Genomic DNA, 18,604 nt, shown 5'->3' on the forward strand with positions numbered 1-18,604 from the left:
ACGTGGTATGCGGAAACATTCAACAGGATGTTAAAAATGCCTTCCCATCACATCTTCCTAAATAGCTTCTTTACTGCTGTCGACTTGGAAATTCTTTGTTTTAGCAGAGACATCAGAGAAAAACAGCCTCATATATTGTAAAGGGGCTAATTACCATTAAAAACAAATGCAGCAGTGACTAGGATGTCAATCCACAGGTTTCTGAAGTGAAAATGAGGTGAGTTACATAAGTTGTTTTGAGAGGATTTTCCCGGGCTTGTAAAATCAATACCAAGGTTGTCATCAGTGTAGGGTTAAACAGTGATCTGCTGGGAAGATGTCCTTGTAGTCGTGATTTTTTGTAAGGTTGTAGTGACTTCTATCCAAGGTTGTGGTTAAGCAGAATCCATTTATGGTAGTTCTTGTTATCAGGAGTATGTGTATGAGAAACTTCCTTCATGATCATTCCTAGTTCCATTTTTCAGGGCGTTAACACGAGTGGCTCCATTTTTATTTTGAAAACTTTCACACACTCTAATACTACTGGTGAGGAAGGTGACTCTCTGGTAGTTTGCACAGGACAGGATAAATTTCACATCCACATCCCATTTTGTCCACACAAGCTCATCCCCTTCACTACTCTTGGCCACTTGCATTCCCAGGTGAGTCTCCACACAACACACTGCAGGGTGCTGAGCAATGGGAGAGAAGAAAGTCCCATCAGCCTCTCCCACATGGATGCAGGAGCCACAGCCTGAGCCACACTTGAGCTGCAGGGAATGGATTTGAGGCCTGGAGCTTTGACAGCATGAACTACATCCCCACTTTATAGGGAGCAGGAACAGTAGAAGGAAAAGCAAGAACAACAACAACAAATAAAAAGAAATAGAATGGACTAAGAGCAAAAGGGGCTCCAGAGCAGTGCTGATACTGATTTGCATACTTTAGCGTCAGGAAAAGGGTCAGACGTGAAACCTGTGAGGTTCTACATGACACTGACCATGATCTAGACTCTCTATTGGCTGTGATCAAAATTCCTAAAGACTGTTTTAGTCAGAGAGGTTTCTGTCCTGAGTCTGATTGGAGAAGATTCACCAGGCACCCCTGAGATTCCTCAGGATTCTGATCCTGGTGACCATGGTTGAGGACTTTTCATCTCTGTAAGCATCAATCTGCATTTTGTGCGTATGGGAATAGATTCTCATATTAAAATAATCATTTAAAAATATGTAGAGATGACACTGGTAAGCACAGAATTCTGAACTTAAAGATGAAGTCCCACATCCTGACAGGAAATCAGCCTCAGTGTGCACCTGCCTCTGGGGTTGGTGCTAATCAGTGACCCCTGCGCGCCCCCTGCAGCTTATTTCCTCCAGCATCCGGGCAGGGAGGTTTGTGTCTGGGCTCACATTGATGTCCCCTCACTGTGTCTCTCGCACAGTAATACACAGCCGTGTCCTCGGCTCTCAGGCTGTTCATTTGAAGATACAAGGAGTTCTTGGCGTTGTCTCTGGAGATGGTGAATCTGCCCTTCACGGCGTCTGCATAGTATGTGTCACCACCAGGACCAATAGCTGATACCCACTCCAGACCCTTCCCTGGAGCCTGGTGAACCCACTGCATAGCATAGCTACTGAAGGTGAATCCAGAGGCTGCACAGGACAGTCTCAGGGACCCGCCAGGCTGTACCAAGCCTCCCCCAGACTCCACCAGTTGCACCTCACACTGGACACCTGCAAACACAGAGACACCATGATCAGAAATTGCCACACATATTCACTGTTTCTGTCATTCACGTCCACTCACACTCAATGTCTCTAGTTCTCCATGAATCACCTTCTAATATGGCAACAAGGAAAATCCAGCTCAGCACAAACTCCATGGTGAGTCCTGTGTGTTCAGTCCTGATCACTGAATGAAAACACCTGGGAATCCCAAGGCTGGGGCTCCTCTCCCAGAGCTGCGGTGTCAGGGCTGGGCTGGTTTTCATCAGCAGAGGGAGGGACCTATTTGCATATCTCCTACTATATAGCAAGCTCTGGGGTTGGACACCTGAGGAGAAGGCAGGTCCCAGAGCAGATGAGAGCATCCTTTGGGATTTTTATGGCAATGATTGCATTTGGGAAAAATCTGTCTTATTGTGATATTGTTCTGTGTAAACATTTAACAACTATCATACTTTTTGTTATTTTTACCTATGTGTATAAATTATGTTATTTAGGAATCAGTGCATTCTTTATTTACAGATGTAAAAGTGAACCCACACATGGAGGGTCTAGGTATGTGTCTAAGGGCTTACATCTGGCATCAGTGAGTCCTAGTATCTGGGCCTATGCTCCTCACAGCTGGCCTCAATTGCTCTCTGAACCAACTCTTGGACAGAGTTGCTGCATTTACCAAAACTACAGAGATACCTAGTGGTCACACAGATACATTTTTGGTGTATCTGACACTTAACAAATCTACTTGTTCCTTCCTATCATCCCTCTTTTGTCTAAAGTTTCAGTTGTTTACTTGTAATAAATTTTACGAGTTTGAATTGACAGATGATAAAATTCACATATTTAACCTGTGCAATAGTAATCTTTGAAAAAAAAATCTGTTTTCAAGATGACAAGTCAACTCCCCTCAGCATTCCTCTTGATCTTTTATTTATTTTTATTATTCTCCTTCCCTTTTTCTACCATTTCTTTATAAAACTACTGATGTTTTCACATTTCTTTGGACTAGTTTTTATTTTCTATAATTTATAAGAATAAAATAATATAGTATATACTCATATATTTGGCTTATTTTTATCAATAGAAATACTAAGAATTAAACCATTTTATGCTGTATGTGTTTATTTTTCACAAATAATGGGGAGCATTTCAGCAAACAAATGTAGCATAGTTTGTTTTTCTATTAAGATACTAATTGATATTTGATTTTTTCATTACACTGGGTCTTACTAATAAATCTGCTACTCAATTTGGTAATGTACAAAAATGATAAATTATATATAAATTTTATAAATATATTTATTTTTGCAACAATAATAACAGATAAACAGAAGAATGCCCTATTTGGCAACTTTTCTTTAATATTTCAGATAACTGAAGTTATGAGATAAGAAATGAACCTGTAAACCAAGGAGTATCTGAGACTAATCTCAATAGATTTAGGAAGTTCATTTTTCCAGGATCAAGGACATGCCCGTGACACAGCCTCAGGGAGTCCTGACATATGTGCCCAAGGCTGTGGGGCACAGCTTGGTTTTATACACTTTAGGGAGACATGAGACATTAATTAATACATGTAGGATATATGTTGATTTGGTTCAAAAAGGCAGGACAAACAGAAGTTGGGGGGAGAGTTTCTAGGTCATAGGTAGGTATGAGACAAATGATTGTATTCTTTTGAGTTTTTGATTAGCCTTTAACTGAATGTACAATTTACAGGAATAGTCACATAAAGCTTAGTCTGGCTTAGCGAAACAATAGAGCAAAGGGAGCAATCAGATGCGCATTTGACTTACGTGAGTAGAAAAAACACTCTGTCTGTCCTTGGTCCACAAGGATTTTCCTTGTGGTCAAATTTTGAAGGAGGTGTGTAGCTTTTAAAAACGTGAGCACCTGTCATTTTAGGGAAAGAATGGGAGGTGGGTTTGCCCCAAACCATTTTTAGCTTGACTTTTCCCTTTGGCTTGTGATATGGGGCACCCAAAGATTTATTTTCCTTTCACAGTCAAGGAAACCTTGGGAGAAACAAGTTCTTGTAGAGACAAACAAAGTCATAGTGTCAGGTAAACTGAGGCCGAGGCTGCCATATGAAATGTAGCCTCTTACAAGATAAAGCTACAAACATGTGTTGGGAGCCTCTTATTTATTTCTTATTATTCCTTGTGAACAAACTGTAACCTACCTGAATAGGTGGACAAGATTGAAAACCTAACTTAGGAGTGTGCACCTGTAACTATAGCTGAGACTTGGCCAATTCCAGCAGTCACAGCTCAACCACTCATACACTCTCGAGTGTGCAAACTGTTTAAATGAGACAAACATCATCCTGTAACCAACCCAGCTGTTTCTGTTCCTCACTTCTGATGTCTCGACATCATTTTCAAAAATCTATAAATCTTTCTCCACCACGTGGCTGCCCTGAAGACTCTTTGAATGTGCTGTAACTCTGGTGGCTGCCTAATTCACGAATCATGCATTGCTCAATTAAACTCCTTTAAACTTAATTTGGCTTAAGGTTTTCTTTTGTCAGCATTCCTATCCAATCGAATCCCTTTGTCATAGAATGGGGACAGTCAGAAAAATCTTCCTTTCCCTAAGTGTCTGTCTGAGAGAGAAGGTAAGCCCATACTTCTGAACTGCATTCAGACCCACCCCCCTCATCAGCACTACAGAACTAAGGATTCACCCTGCAGGGGATCACCACTGAAACCATTATTCCAGAGGTACTGGTGGAGCCCCAGAGGAAATGGGATAAAAACTGAGGTTCTCACCAAAGTTTCATCGAAATTCACCTCCTCTCTGTTGTGGAATCAAATCCTTAATCTGCAGGGCATGGCGGCAGATCTAGAAGGTGATGAAAACAGTGGAGAATATTGGAGCTGTGGGAGGGAACAACTGGGAAAAACAGGAGAAAACCCTATAGGTATTTAACTCTGTAGACGTCAAGCTATTTACATGTTAATTAGGCAGAATATTTCATAGCTAAAGACCTGATCTAGCATGAGAAATAACAGAGAGATGACACATGGAGAATGTAACAGTGGGAAGCTGAGGTTCAAGTTCTGATGTTTGTTTACTGATATTTGTCCCTGGCATGCCCAGAACTTCATGAGTACGGAACTCCTCTAACAGAGAAACAAGCTCTCACAGGACATAATCCTCAAAATGCTCGCACCTTCAGATGGAACATTAACAACCTCAAACGTTTTTCGGTTTTGCCCTTTGCAAGTTGAACTCCTGGCATGAGTGTGTCTCTCAATATTTGCACACATTGAATTGATAAACTTCTATTTCTTCTACATCTTCCAACTATTAAGATTTCTGAAAATTCTCAAATTTTCTCCCTTCAAACTGGATCCTCATCAACTCATTGGGTTAGGTAAATGCTCCAAGTATGATGGGATATGTAAAGACACATCATAGTTTTGCTAAATCATTTATGTTTTATTTTTATTTTCAAAAATAAAGATGAAGCCTCACTATTTTTCACAGGATGATCTCAAACTCCTGGGTTCACATAATCTTCCCACCTCAGCATCTCAAATTTCTCAGATTATACGTGTAAGCTACTTTGCCTGGACATTACTTATTTTAATATTTTAATAGCATTTTTGTTTTGAAATAAGTGTAATTCAGGTGCTGGAAAAATTTTCTCCTCAGACTCCTCTGCAGCAGCTCCAGGGCTGACATCTGTGTTGAGTGGGTTCCGGGCCTGTCCTGCAGCTCTGCCCTCACCCTGCTGGGGACGATGATGTTTGGGTTCACAGAGCATATTCTCCCAATGTCGCTCTCCCAGAATGAAGGGGCTGTCCCCTGTACACAACGCTCTTTCAGCAGCATCTAATGATTTTAAAATTGTCTCTTGAAACAGTGACTTGTCATTACTATACCCAGTAAACTGCAGTGACAGCGCAAGCACAGATTCTATGAAACCACTAGAGAGTCTCTTTCCTGGGACTGTCAGATGCATTGACAATGAAAGTCCAGAAACTTTAAGAGAATTCTTAGGAGCCTCTTATTTATTTTAGAATTCTCTATTCAAAATCACACCAAATGGTATCTCCACAGAGAGAACTACATGGCCCAAAGCTCACAAAAATTAAAACACACATTTACACACACACACACACACACACACACACACACGCACATATACACATGCAGTTGTATGGCTGAGTTTTACAGTAATTGGCTCCTGATTTTGGATTTTTCCTAGTGTAAACCAAAGGTCTCTGAGAGAGATGTCAATCAAATTAAAATTAATTTTGCCAAACTCACGGCATGCCTGGGAGAAAAATAAAAGTAATCACAAAAACTGTGTGTTCAGTGCTGCTCCCCAAAGACGATTTTTAGGGCTTTCAATACATAAAGAGAAAAAGCTGGAAAGAGGGGAATAGGGGATTATATGAACATTTACATGTTGTAATGAAAAAGAAGCATATAGGGAAATAGAAAATCAAGTGGTTCTCCTGCACTACATATTTCAATGACAAACAAATTGTAACTATCTGTGAAAATATTTAAATTTTCATTTCTAGCTGTTTTCTAAGGAATGAAAGGAAAATCACTTTCTTGCATGGATCATCCTTTAGGTTGTTTCCCCCTCATGATAGAATGAATTGAGATCACAAGTTTTTATTTTCCTTCCATATTTCCCCACTTTTTCCTTTTTAAAATCTTTCAGAGGAAGCATTTTACAAGCCAATGAGTTTCTGGTCTGCTGTTTTGTTTTATTTTCATGGGTAGGATGAATTATTCCTTAGCAGATCCCATGTTGTTAGTACAGCTCATTGTTACTTATCTTTCAAATGTTGGGAGTCTCACATCTGATTAATAAGAAAACAGTGGGAGAAAAAGAGAAGTAAAACATAAAAAATAAAGGAGGGAATAACAAACAACAAAAAGGAGAAACAATCCTGGAAAACTGATACAGGCCTTGTAACTCTGAAGGCTGTACATTAGTAGGGTAAACAACAAATATCTGAGGCAAGTCTCAGTGAATTTAGGAAGTTTATTAACATGGTTTTTCTGTGTCCCCATGCAAATCTCATCTTGAATTGTAGACCCACAATTCCCATGTGTCATTGGGAGGACCTAGTGAGAGGTAATTGAATCATTGGGGCAGGTCTTTCCCATGCTGTTCTCATGAGAGTGAATAAGTCTCATTATATCTGATGGTTTTATAAAGGGGAATTCCCCTGTGCAAGCTCTCTCTAGTCTGCCACTATGTAAGATTTCCCTTGCTTTTCTGACATGATTGTGAAACGTTCCAAGCCACGTGAAACTGTGAGTCAATAAAACCTCTTTCCTTTATAAATTACCCAGTCTTGGTTATGTTTTTATTAGCAGCAGGAGAACAGACTAATACATTTATTTTGCCAAAGTTAAGAACCCACCCATGACCAGCCTTAGGAAGTCCCAAGACATGTGCCAAGGTGACTGATGTACAACTTCCTTTTATACATTTTAGAGAGACATGAGATATCAATCAATATATGTCTAAGGTACATTGTTTTGTTTCTGTAAGGCAGGACAAATCAAAATGTGGGCTTGCAGGTTAGAAGTAGATAAGAAACAATAGGTTGCATTCTTTTGAGTCCTTTATTAGCCTTCCACTGAATACACAATTTAGTCTGACTCAGTGAATCCTAATTTTTACATAAATTATATTGAAGAGGAAGCAATCAGATATGTATTTGTCTCAGGTGAGCCTCAAAGGAATGACTTTGAATAGAATAGAAAGGCTTTCCCCAAATCACTTTCCAGTATGGCAGCCTTGTTTTCTGGAATATCACCCAAGGTTCTTTGTCTCATGGCCATGAAAATCAAGGGCACAGACACACAAAGGGTGAGGTTAGAGCATAAGTTTAATGGGTAAATGGAAAAAGAACCTCTCTGTCACAGAGAGGTTTCCCAAATGGGTTGCCATGCTGCAGTGAAATGTAAGGATTTTTTATAAACGTGCTCGTGGAGTGAGGGTATATTTTCAACACAGGGTGCAAAAATAGTTAGGATCAGGTGTGCCATCTGCATAGAGCAAAGACTCTAGCAGCCCCAAATCATGCTTTTCTTATGCAGATGGGGACTTCGCTTGGTCTACTCCATGGTACTTATCTCCTTCCACCATGCATGTGCTAAAAAGGGAAGGAGGAGTTTCTGTGCCTGGTCCCAGGTACCTCCTTGCAGTTGCTGGCATCCCAAACCCCATGCAAGCTTCCAGCTTTCCTATCTTAGTGTTTCCCCAGAAAAGGAAATGAATGTGTTCACGAAGTTCCACTGTTCTTACTGGGACCCATCCTGTATATGTGAAGTTTGGAGATTAAACCCAGAAACACCCTCTCTGCGAGAGTTTCTTATCTATGTTTTACAGCCCGATCTTTCAGGCTGCACTTTGTTATAAGTGATTTCTTTGAACAGCATGTGATTAGAAAACTAGTTTCTAAGCTGATTTTTGTTAGAAGAAAACTTTTTGCCAGAGACTCTTTTATCCTATCTACCTAAATAATTTCTTTCTATCTCTTGTAATACCAGCTTGAGTCTTCTCTTTAGCTTAGTGATTTGGTGGTCTCAAAATTTATTTTCCCTTCACAGTAGGCAGGTATAAAATGAGTTTTTGTATATACTTGAGTTTCCTGTATTAGTCCATTTTCATGCTTCCATAAAAACATATCTGAGTCTGGGTAATTTATTTTAAAAAAAGGGTTAATTGACTCACAGATCTGCGTGGCTGGGAAGGCCACAAAAAACCTATAATCATGATGAAAGTGGTAGCAAACATGTGCTTCTTCACATGGTGCAGGAGAGAGACGTGCCAAGTGAAGAGAGAAGTCTGCTATAAAACCAACAGATCTTGTGAGAACTCACTGATTAATAAGGAGAAAAGTATGGAGAAAACAGCCCCCTTGATTCAATTATCTTCACCTCGTTCCACACTTGACATGTGGGAACTATTACAACACAAGGTGAGATTTGGGTGGGGACACAGAGCCAAACCACATCATTGATTTTATTTTCTTTTAGATTTTAAGTTGTCTAGCTGTAAGAAAGCACAGTTTAACTTCTGCTGATTTCAAATCAGAACAAAAATTTACAAAGGAAAATAGCTGAAAATATTATTTTAGAGAGTTGTGCAAAGAAAAAGTTTAAATTCAATCCAAATTGAATAAAATAATATAAATTGAAAAACAAGTGTACAATTTTAAAATGTAATAACAGATGCACTATAGTTTATTTTGAAGTAATATTTCTCTCTATAATGACTCAATTTTATTAGAGACAAATATCATACTAGGACCAATGTATTTGTAAAATAAGTTTTAGGCTTATTATACTTGGCCTGATTTTTTTGTATAAGGTGCAGCAAAAATAATCAGTCAACATATTAGCTCTCTTTTCTGTTTTCTATTTTTTTTTTACATAGGCTATCTTATTCATAAACTGACTTTGCTGGAAATTTTTTATAAAGAATCTAAGGATAGAGTCTTTAAAATTCTCAAGCCCAGTCAATGTTTTATCTGTGTCGTTAGATAGCTATATGAATTGGGTTACTTTCTCTTTTTTCAAGTTTCTAAGAAAACCTGCTATTCCTGGGGCTGTCAGAAAGTAAAATTATTTACTTTCTACAGCTCAGGGCCCTTCAAAAAAAAGTTACATACTAGTTTTTCCAAGAGGCTTTATCAGCTCTACAGGTTAGATCCATTTTACGAAGTAAATCTGAAAATATGTCATTCAATTAAAGCCTTGGTAAAATGAACATTGTCTCCAATTGTGCCCTGTTATGGAACAAAGCAGATTTTTATTGAACCTATGCAAATAACTATTTTAATATATGAATACTCACATTTTCCAAATTTTGGAGAATTTATGTAAGAGAAGAAGAAATTATGTTTCTATTTTTTTCTCAATAGAGTATAATATACTCAATTGTTAAAAACTGTGAATAGCTTACAGGACAAAGTTTTCTTCGTTCTGAAAAACAAAACATAAGTATTCAGCAAATGCTTTAAAGAATAAGCCATAAAAATTATTTAAGTCTCCTGTTGGTTCAGTTCATGGAATGAAGTCCTGTCCTGCTTAATATTAGATTAATAATCATCATAAATGCATCAGGTCTCAATGAGAGTCATGGAAGTTTTTCTCCCTGTACCAATGGCACAATTTATAAAATTGTCACAATCGTATATTTAAGAGTACTCCTCAAAATTCTATGGATTATGAAAAGCCACCTGATATAGAATCAAAGTAAAACAATAATTGTGGATGACAGAAGTTTTAGAACAGCCATGGCTAAAGACAGAATTGAGAAGAAAATTTGGTTATTTCTGTGATAAAAAATTGTACATAATAATAATAATAACTACTGATAAAATATACTAAGACATATCAAAATCACTTATATATCATAAAATTTGGGAACATATGCTCTTTAATTTATATAAATATATTACAACTATATAGTCCACATTTTTTATAAATATAGCCCAAAGTTAAACACCATTTCAAATTCAACATTGCTTCCTGTACAATTTAGTTATACCAAATAAACTAAATACATTCCTTTTCATCTTCAGGGAAACTCATATCAAGAAAGAATAATGAGGTCAAATGACAGAATTCACAATTTTATTTTGTGAAGTTTGTCAAATACCAAAAGTGTAAAGCACTTGATATTACAAAATGGGATTACAGATTATTGTAAAGTAAGTTACTTATTTAGCCAAGTGACAACTCATTGATTTCAAAAAAAAACTTTTATTTCTGAAAGAGAAGAATTAATTTTCTAAATAATAACCCCTTACAAGAACAGCATGAGAAAAGTTAAAACTGTCTCTCAATTCTGAAAAATAAATCTATTAAATTATAATTACTTTTAGTAAAAAATATAATTTTCATAGATCTTTTATAAACTTTAAAAAAATTTAAATTAAAAAGTGGATTAATTCTTCAAGAATCCTTGTCAATCTGACATAAAGGCCCAGATCTTAGCCTTGCATTAGTGTGCATTTAATATTAATGTTTAATTGATGAAAAAACTCTCAAGTAATTTTATCTGTCAACATTAGCTCTTATAATCCTACAAAGCACTTCTTCTGTAGTAGTCCCTGGGCCTGGAGTGGTTGAGTAGTTTTAATTTTGACCTTGTGTCTTAAGGGTATGATTAATTTTATTGTCATTTTCTTTCAGATTTGTAGATGGGGCTTTCATTGCTGTCAGTGTTTAAGATTTAGTGGGACTTGGTGTCCTTCTTTTTTTATTTATTTATTTATTTATTTTTCTGAAATGGAGTTTCACTCTGTCACCCAAGCTGGAGTAGAGTGGCATGATCTTGGCTCACTGCAACTTCCATCTCCTGGGTTCAAGCAATTCTCCCTGCCTCAGGTTCACATACAACTAGGATTACAGGCATCCACCACCACACCAAGCTAATTTCTGTATTTTTTAGTAAAGATGGGGTTTTGCCATATTGGCCAGGCTGGTCTGTAACTCCTGACCTCAGGAGATCCACCAGTCTCTGCCTCCCAAAGTGTTCTGTGTCCTTTTTAGACCTAGCAGTCAAACCTCAGTAATGTAGCAGCACAAGGCCTTTAAAAATAATGCAGATAGTTACATGAATGTAATACCATTAATTTATATATCACTAAAATCACAGTATTCCTAAGTAGTTGAAAAGCTTAACAGTTACATAGGAATTATTTCAATAAAATATAAAATTTGTTTTAAAACAGTTACCAAATGTCAAAAAACAAAAAAGAAACAAACAAGAAAAACAAAAAACTTACGCAGTGTGACTGTTTTCCCCTCTGGGGAACTCCATGTAGATAACCTGCAAGTCAACTCTAATGAAAAAAGTATTTGAATTAATTAGACATAGGAAGAACATGTCTTGAATTACAAGTGAAGATTTTTATTTCATAGAAAAATTAAACATTTAAAGAAAAGCCGAGCGCAGAATGTTATAATGAAATCAAGCATTTTATTTAGAACTTTAAGATAAAATGCATCAGACAATAATAGCAGTTAGAAAGTTACAACTAAAAAATTTCTGATCGGGAGCAAGATGGCCGAACAGGAACAGCTCCAGCCTCCAGCTCCCAGCGCGAGTGACACAGAAGATGAGTGATTTCTGCATTTTCAACTAAGGTACCGGGTTCATCTCACTGGGGAGTGCCGGACAATAGGTGCTGGTCAGCTGGTGCAGCCCAACCAGCCAGAGCTGAAGAGGGTGAGGCATCGCCTCACCTGGGAAGCGCAAGGAGGAAGGGAATCCCTTTTCCTAGCCAAGGGAAACTAAGACACACAACACCTGGAAAATCGGGTAACTCCCACCCTAATACTGTGCTTTACCAAGGGTCTTAGCAAACAGATTCATAAAGCAAGTCCTTAGACACTTACAAAGGGACTTAGACTCCCACACAATAATAATGGGAGACTTCAACACCCCACTGTCAACATTAGACAGATCAACGAAAGAGCAAGTTAACAAGGATATCGAGGAATTGAACTCAACTCTGCAACAAGCGGACCTAATAGACCTCTACAGCACTCTCCACCCCAAATCAACAGAATATACATTCTTCTCAGCATCACATCGCACTTATTCCAAAATTGACCACATAGTTGGAAGGAAAGCACTCCTTAGCAAATGTACAAGAACAGAAATTATAACAAACTGTCTCTCAGACCACAGTGCAATCAAGCTAGAACTCAGGACTAAGAAACTCAATCAAAACCGCTCAACTACATGGAAACTGAACAACCTGCTCCTGAATGACTACTGGGTACATAACGAAATGAAGGCAGAAATAAAGATGTTCTTTGAAACCAATGAGAACAAAGATACGACATACCAGAATTTCTGGGACACATTTAAAGCAGTGTGTAGAGGGAAATTTATAGCACTAAATGCCCACAAGAGAAAGCAGGAAAGATCTAAAATTGACACCCTAACATCACAATTAAAAGAACTAGAGAAGCAAGAGCAAACACATTCAAAAGCTAGCAAAGGGAAGAAATAACTAAGATCAGAGCAGAACTGAAGGAGATAGAGACACAAAAACCCTCCAAAAAATCAATGAATCCAGGAGCTGGTTTTTTGACAAGATCAACACAATTGATAGACCACTGGCAAGACTAATAAAGAAGAAAAGAGAATTTTAGACCAATATCCCTGATGTACATCAATGCAGAAATCCTCAATAAAATACTGGCAAACCGAATCCAGCAGCACATCAAAAAGCTTATCCACCATGATCAAGTGGGCTTCATCCCTGGGATGCAAGGCTGGTTCAACATACGCAAATCAATAAATGTAATCCAGCATATACACAGAACCAAAGACAAAAACCACATGATTATCTCAATAGATGCAGAAAAGGCCTTTGACAAAAATCAACAGCCCTTCATGCTAAAATGTCTCAATAAATTCGGTATTGAGGGAACATATCTCAAAATAATAAGAGTTATTTATGACAAACCGACACTCGATATCATACTGAATGGGCAAAAACTGGAAGCATTCCCATTGAAAACTGGCACAAGACAGGGATGCCCTCTCTCACCACTCCTATGCAAAATAGTGTAGGAAGTTCTGGTTAGGACAATCAGGCAAGAGAAAGAAATAAAGGTATTCAGTTAGGAAAAGAAGAAGTCAAATTGTCCCTGTTTGCAGATGACATGACTGTGTATTTAGAAAACCCCATTGTCTCAGCCCAAAATCTCCTTAAGCTGATAAGCAACTTCAGCAAAGTCTCAGGATACAAAATTAATGTGCAAAAATCGCAAGCATTCTTATACACCACTAACAGGCAAACAGAGAGCCAAATCATGAATGAACTTCCATTCACAATTGCTTCAAAGAGAATAAAATACCTAGGAATCCAACTTACAAGGGATGTGAAGGACCTCCTCAAGGAGAACTACAAACCACTGCTCAGTGAAATAAAAGAGGACACAAACAAATGGAAGAACATACTACCATGCTCATGGATAGGAAGAATCAATATCGTGAAAATGGCCATACTGCCCAAGGTAATTTACAGATTCAATGCCATCCCCAACAAGCTACCAAAGACTTTCTTCACAGAATTGGAAAAAAATGCTTTAACGTTCATATGGAATCAAAAAAGAGCCCACATTGCCAAGACAATCCTAAGTCAAAAGAACAAAGCTGGAGGCATCACGCTACCTGACTTCAAACTATACTATAAGGCTACAGTAACCAAAACAGCATGGTACTGGTACCAAAACAGAGATATAGACCAATGGAACAGAACAGTGTCCTCAGAAATAATACCACACATCTACAACCATCTCATCTTTGACAAATCTGACAAAAACAAGAAATGGGGAAAGGATACCCTATTGGCTAGCCATAAGTAGAAAGCTGAAACTGGATCCTTTCCTTACTCCTGTACGAAAATTAATTCAAGATGGATTAGAGACTTAAATGTTAGACCTAAAACCATAAAAACCCTAGAAGAAAACCTAGGTAATACCATCCAGGACATAGGCATGGGCAAGGACTTCATGTCTAAAACACCAAAAGCAATGACAAAAAAAGGCCAAAATTGAGAAATGGGATCTAATTAAACTAAAGAGCTTCTGCACAGCAAAAGAAACTACCATCAGAGTGAACAGGCAACCTACAGAATGGGAGAAAATTTTTGCAATATATTCATCTGACAAAGGGCTAATATCGAGAACCTACAAAGAACTCAAACAAATTTACGAGAAATAAACAAACAACCCCATCAAAAAGGGGGCAAAGGATATGAAAAGACACTTCTCAAAAGAAGACATGCATATAGCCAACAGGTACATGAAAAAATGCTTGTCATCACTGGCCATCAGAGAAATGCAAATCAAAACCACAATGAGATACCATCTCACACCAGTTAGAATGGCAATCATTAAAAAGTCAGGAAACAACAGGTGCTTGAGAGGATGGAGAAATAGGAACACTTTTACACTGTTGGTGGGATTGTAAACTGGTTCAACCATTGTGGAAAACAGTATGGCGATTCCTCAGGGATCTAGAACTAGAAATACCATATGACCCAGCCATCTCATTACTGGGTATATACCGAAAGGATTATAAATCATGCTGCTATAAAGACACATGCACACATATGTTCATTGCGGCACTATTCACAATAGCAAAGACTTGGAATCAACCCAAATGTCCATCAGTGACAGACTGGATTAAGAAAATGTGGCACATGTACACCATGGAATACCATGCAGCCATCAAAAAGGATGAGTTTGTGTCCTTTGTAGGGACATGGATGCAGCTGGAAACCATCATTCTCAGAAAACTATTGCAAGAACAGAAAACCAAACAGCGCATGTTCTCTCTCATAGGTAGGAATTTAACAATGAGATCACTTGGACTCTGGAAGGAGCACATCACACACCGGGGCCTATTATGGGGAAGGGGGCGGTGGGGGGGAAGGCATTGGGAGTTATACCTGATGTAAATGATGAGTTGATGGGTGCTGACGAGTTGATGGGTGGAGCACACCAACATGGCACAAGTATACATATGTAACAAACCTGCACGTTGTGCACATGTACCCTAGAACTTAAAGTATAATAAAAAAAAAAAAAAAGAAGAAGCTTACAACTGTTAGAAGTTAACTCTGTTAGAATCTACCTGCTGTAAGAAAAAAAATATATTAAAGGAGCTGATGAAAAACTTGAGATCCTCTCCAGGCTTTTCAAAAGGAAAAAAAATTAAATAGCAAGATGCAATAGAGGTTACATTTTGGGTTAAAATTTAAAATATCTCATAATTGTATTGAGTAAATCAACACTTTATGACAATTTTGTTTTTCTACCCAATCTTCAGTGCATTAGTATATTTTTATATGAAAGCCAGTTATCTGTAAAGACTATTATAAATACTTCCCGTTTAATTATGGTCAACTTGATAATATGAAGTTATTTTTAATAAATTACCTTTTTATAAACTTTCTTTTGACTTACACAAATGGTTTGTGGCATACTTGAACAAATTGTTTTATTCTAAACATCACTCTTCCTTAAATAAAGTCATTTTTATTTCAGGATAAATGTTATCATACAAGATTCTTTCTCATATAATTTTTTTAAACTTTCCTTACCAAAAATACTTCTCTATGTCTGTAATTTTGTTTAAATGTCTCTTATTTACTGGTTATGTTTATGATGTTTTATAAGAAATCTTTGAATTAAAGAAGTTCTTTTTGTAAGAACAAATTTTTTTATAAAATAAGTTTTTATAGTATATATATTTTAAAACAATTAGTAATGACTTAAACATTTAGTCAATATTTATTACTTAATTAAACTTTACATTTTTAAATTGTAGAACAAGTTTATGCAAAAGGTTTACTTTATTACATTTACCTAGTTTATTTTTAAGCAGTTTACCTAGATTATTTACGAAAGCTATAATACTCACACTTTAAAGTCTTTTCCTGGTTAACCATGTTATAACCCATGAATTTCATGTATTTACCTAAGTAAAAATCTTATGTTTAATTAAATGATTGTTTTTCTAATAACTATCTACCTGTTTTTTTATTAAAACAACAATATTAAACATATTATTTGCCAAATAACAAAAATCATTCTGGCTTTAACTAGGTTTATAATTTTATAATCTTTATAAAAAATTTGCACACCATATAATATCTAGCTGTGATTTTAAAGAGAATATCACTTGATCAATTAATATAAAAAATAAGGTAAGCTGATAATTCTGAAAATATCTCTAATTTTGCTTTCACAATGATTTTAAAGCCATCTCATTTATTAAATAGTTATTTATGTCACAGGTACTTAAAATGTATTTAGGGCTCCTTTATTTAAAAATAGTTACTTATTTTAAAGGCAATTTTGTACCTTGTAGCCACAACGCATAACGACATATATATACCTACATATTAACACATACATACCAGCACACATTCACACTAATGCAAAAATACTAGAGCTTTTACTTCAAAACTCCAGCTATGGAATATTAATAAAAACTCAGCAGTTGTTTTTAAAAAGGGGTGAGATGTAAACAGTGGTTGTTAATTTAAAACCAGTAGAAATGCCCTGTAAACTGGAAAACAAAATATTTTAAAGCAAAAAACATATCCTCATCTTTCTTTATAAACTTCACAAAAATTTCATTATACTCTCTTACTATTCTAATGTTGAGAAACCTTAATTCACAGTGAGAAACCTCGGATTACTTAATATGACATGGCTTTGAGATTTTAAATTACTGAAGATAATTATGAGATTCTATTTACCAAATTAATATTTGTAAAACAATCTAAAATTTAAAGCTGACTAATAAAAGATGCATATTTTCTTTACAAAGTGTTTCATTAAACAGACTTCACTTGATTGGTGGTCTTTGAAACCCAGCTTGATTAGATTATTGGCCTTAGAGTGGAGACATTTAAGAAAAAGGGACAAGAAAGGATGCAGTTTTTAGTGCATTAACTGCAATTGTTTATGCAAATGTGCAAAGAAATGAGTAGCCTTCTATAGTAATGACCATTTCCTGTAAACTGTCCTCAGCCACCCCTAACATAGCTTTCAAAGCCACGCCTAACATCGCAGCTTTCACTCACTTGTGCATACACCAAGAATAAATCCTCTCACAATACTATGTAATTCTGGCAGCCTCCAAAGCCAAAAACATTACATAATACAAGAAAGCAGAGTTTTATACCTGAGAACAATCTGCCAATGATTGAATCCACAAAGGAAGCAGGAAAACTCCCAACAGGTTAGTGTCCAGATCCAAAAGGAACCCTCATCCTCCTCCCTGCCCCAACCCAGGGACCTGATGTGGAGCTGCCTCCTAAGGGAGCAGTGTTGTCCTCAGTGCCTCTGGCCACACCTCCCCCCAACCATCGTGTCCTCAGTGTTCCCTGGTGTTCTGAGCCCCACCTGGTGTCCTGAGCCCTCCTGGTGTCCTGAGAGTCCCCTGCTGTCCTGAACACACCCTGGTGCTCTGAGTCCCCTGGTGTCCTGAGCGCCTCCTGTTTTTCTGAAATCCCCCTGGTTTTCTGATCCCCCCCCCGTAGCTGTTGTGCACGAGCACTCCTTGGTATCCTGAGCACCTCCTGGAGGTCCTGAGAATCCCCTGGTGACCTGAGCCCTCCCTGGTGGTTTGGAGCGCCGCCTGGTGTCCTGAGTGCCCCCAATGTCCGGAGCACCCCCTGCTGTGCTGAGAGCCCCCTGGTGGTTCTGAGTGTCTTCTGATGTCTTGCATGCCCCCTGGTGATTTGGAGCGCCCCCTGGTGTCCTGGGTGCCCCCTGGTGGTTTTGAGCGCCCCCTGCTGTCCCGAGTGCCACCTGGTGTCCTGACTGACCCCTGGCTGTTCTGAGGACCCCCTAGTGTCCTGAGCTCCCCCTGGTGTCCTGAGTGCTCTCTAGTGGTTCTGAGCCCCCTGGTGTCCTGAGCACCCCCTGGTGATTCTAAGCACCCCCTGGTGTCCTGAGCGTCCCCTGGTGGTTTTGAGTGTCCCCTGGTGTTCTGAGCGCCCCCTGGTGGTTCTGAGCACCCCATGGTGTCCTGAGAGCTCCCTGGTTTCCTGAGCACCCCCTGGTGATGCTGAGCAGCATCTACCATGCTGTCCCCTCCTGTTTCCCTGCAGGGGGGTTTGGGTCTGCTCACATACAGATGTTTCCTCACTGTGTCCCTCACAGTAATACAGGGACTTTCCCTGAGATCTCAGGTATCTTTTTTTTTTTTTTTTTAATACTTTATGTTCTAGGGTACATGTGCACAACGTGCAGGTTTGTTACATACGTATACATGTGCCATGTTGGTGTGCTGCACCCATTAACTCGTCATTTACATTAGGTATATTTTCTAATGCTATCCCTCCCCCTTCCCCCACCCCACAACAGGCCCC

The sequence above is a fragment of the Macaca mulatta genome, chromosome 7 (assembly GCF_049350105.2).
Source record: "Macaca mulatta isolate MMU2019108-1 chromosome 7, T2T-MMU8v2.0, whole genome shotgun sequence".
NCBI lineage: Eukaryota > Metazoa > Chordata > Mammalia > Primates > Cercopithecidae > Macaca > Macaca mulatta.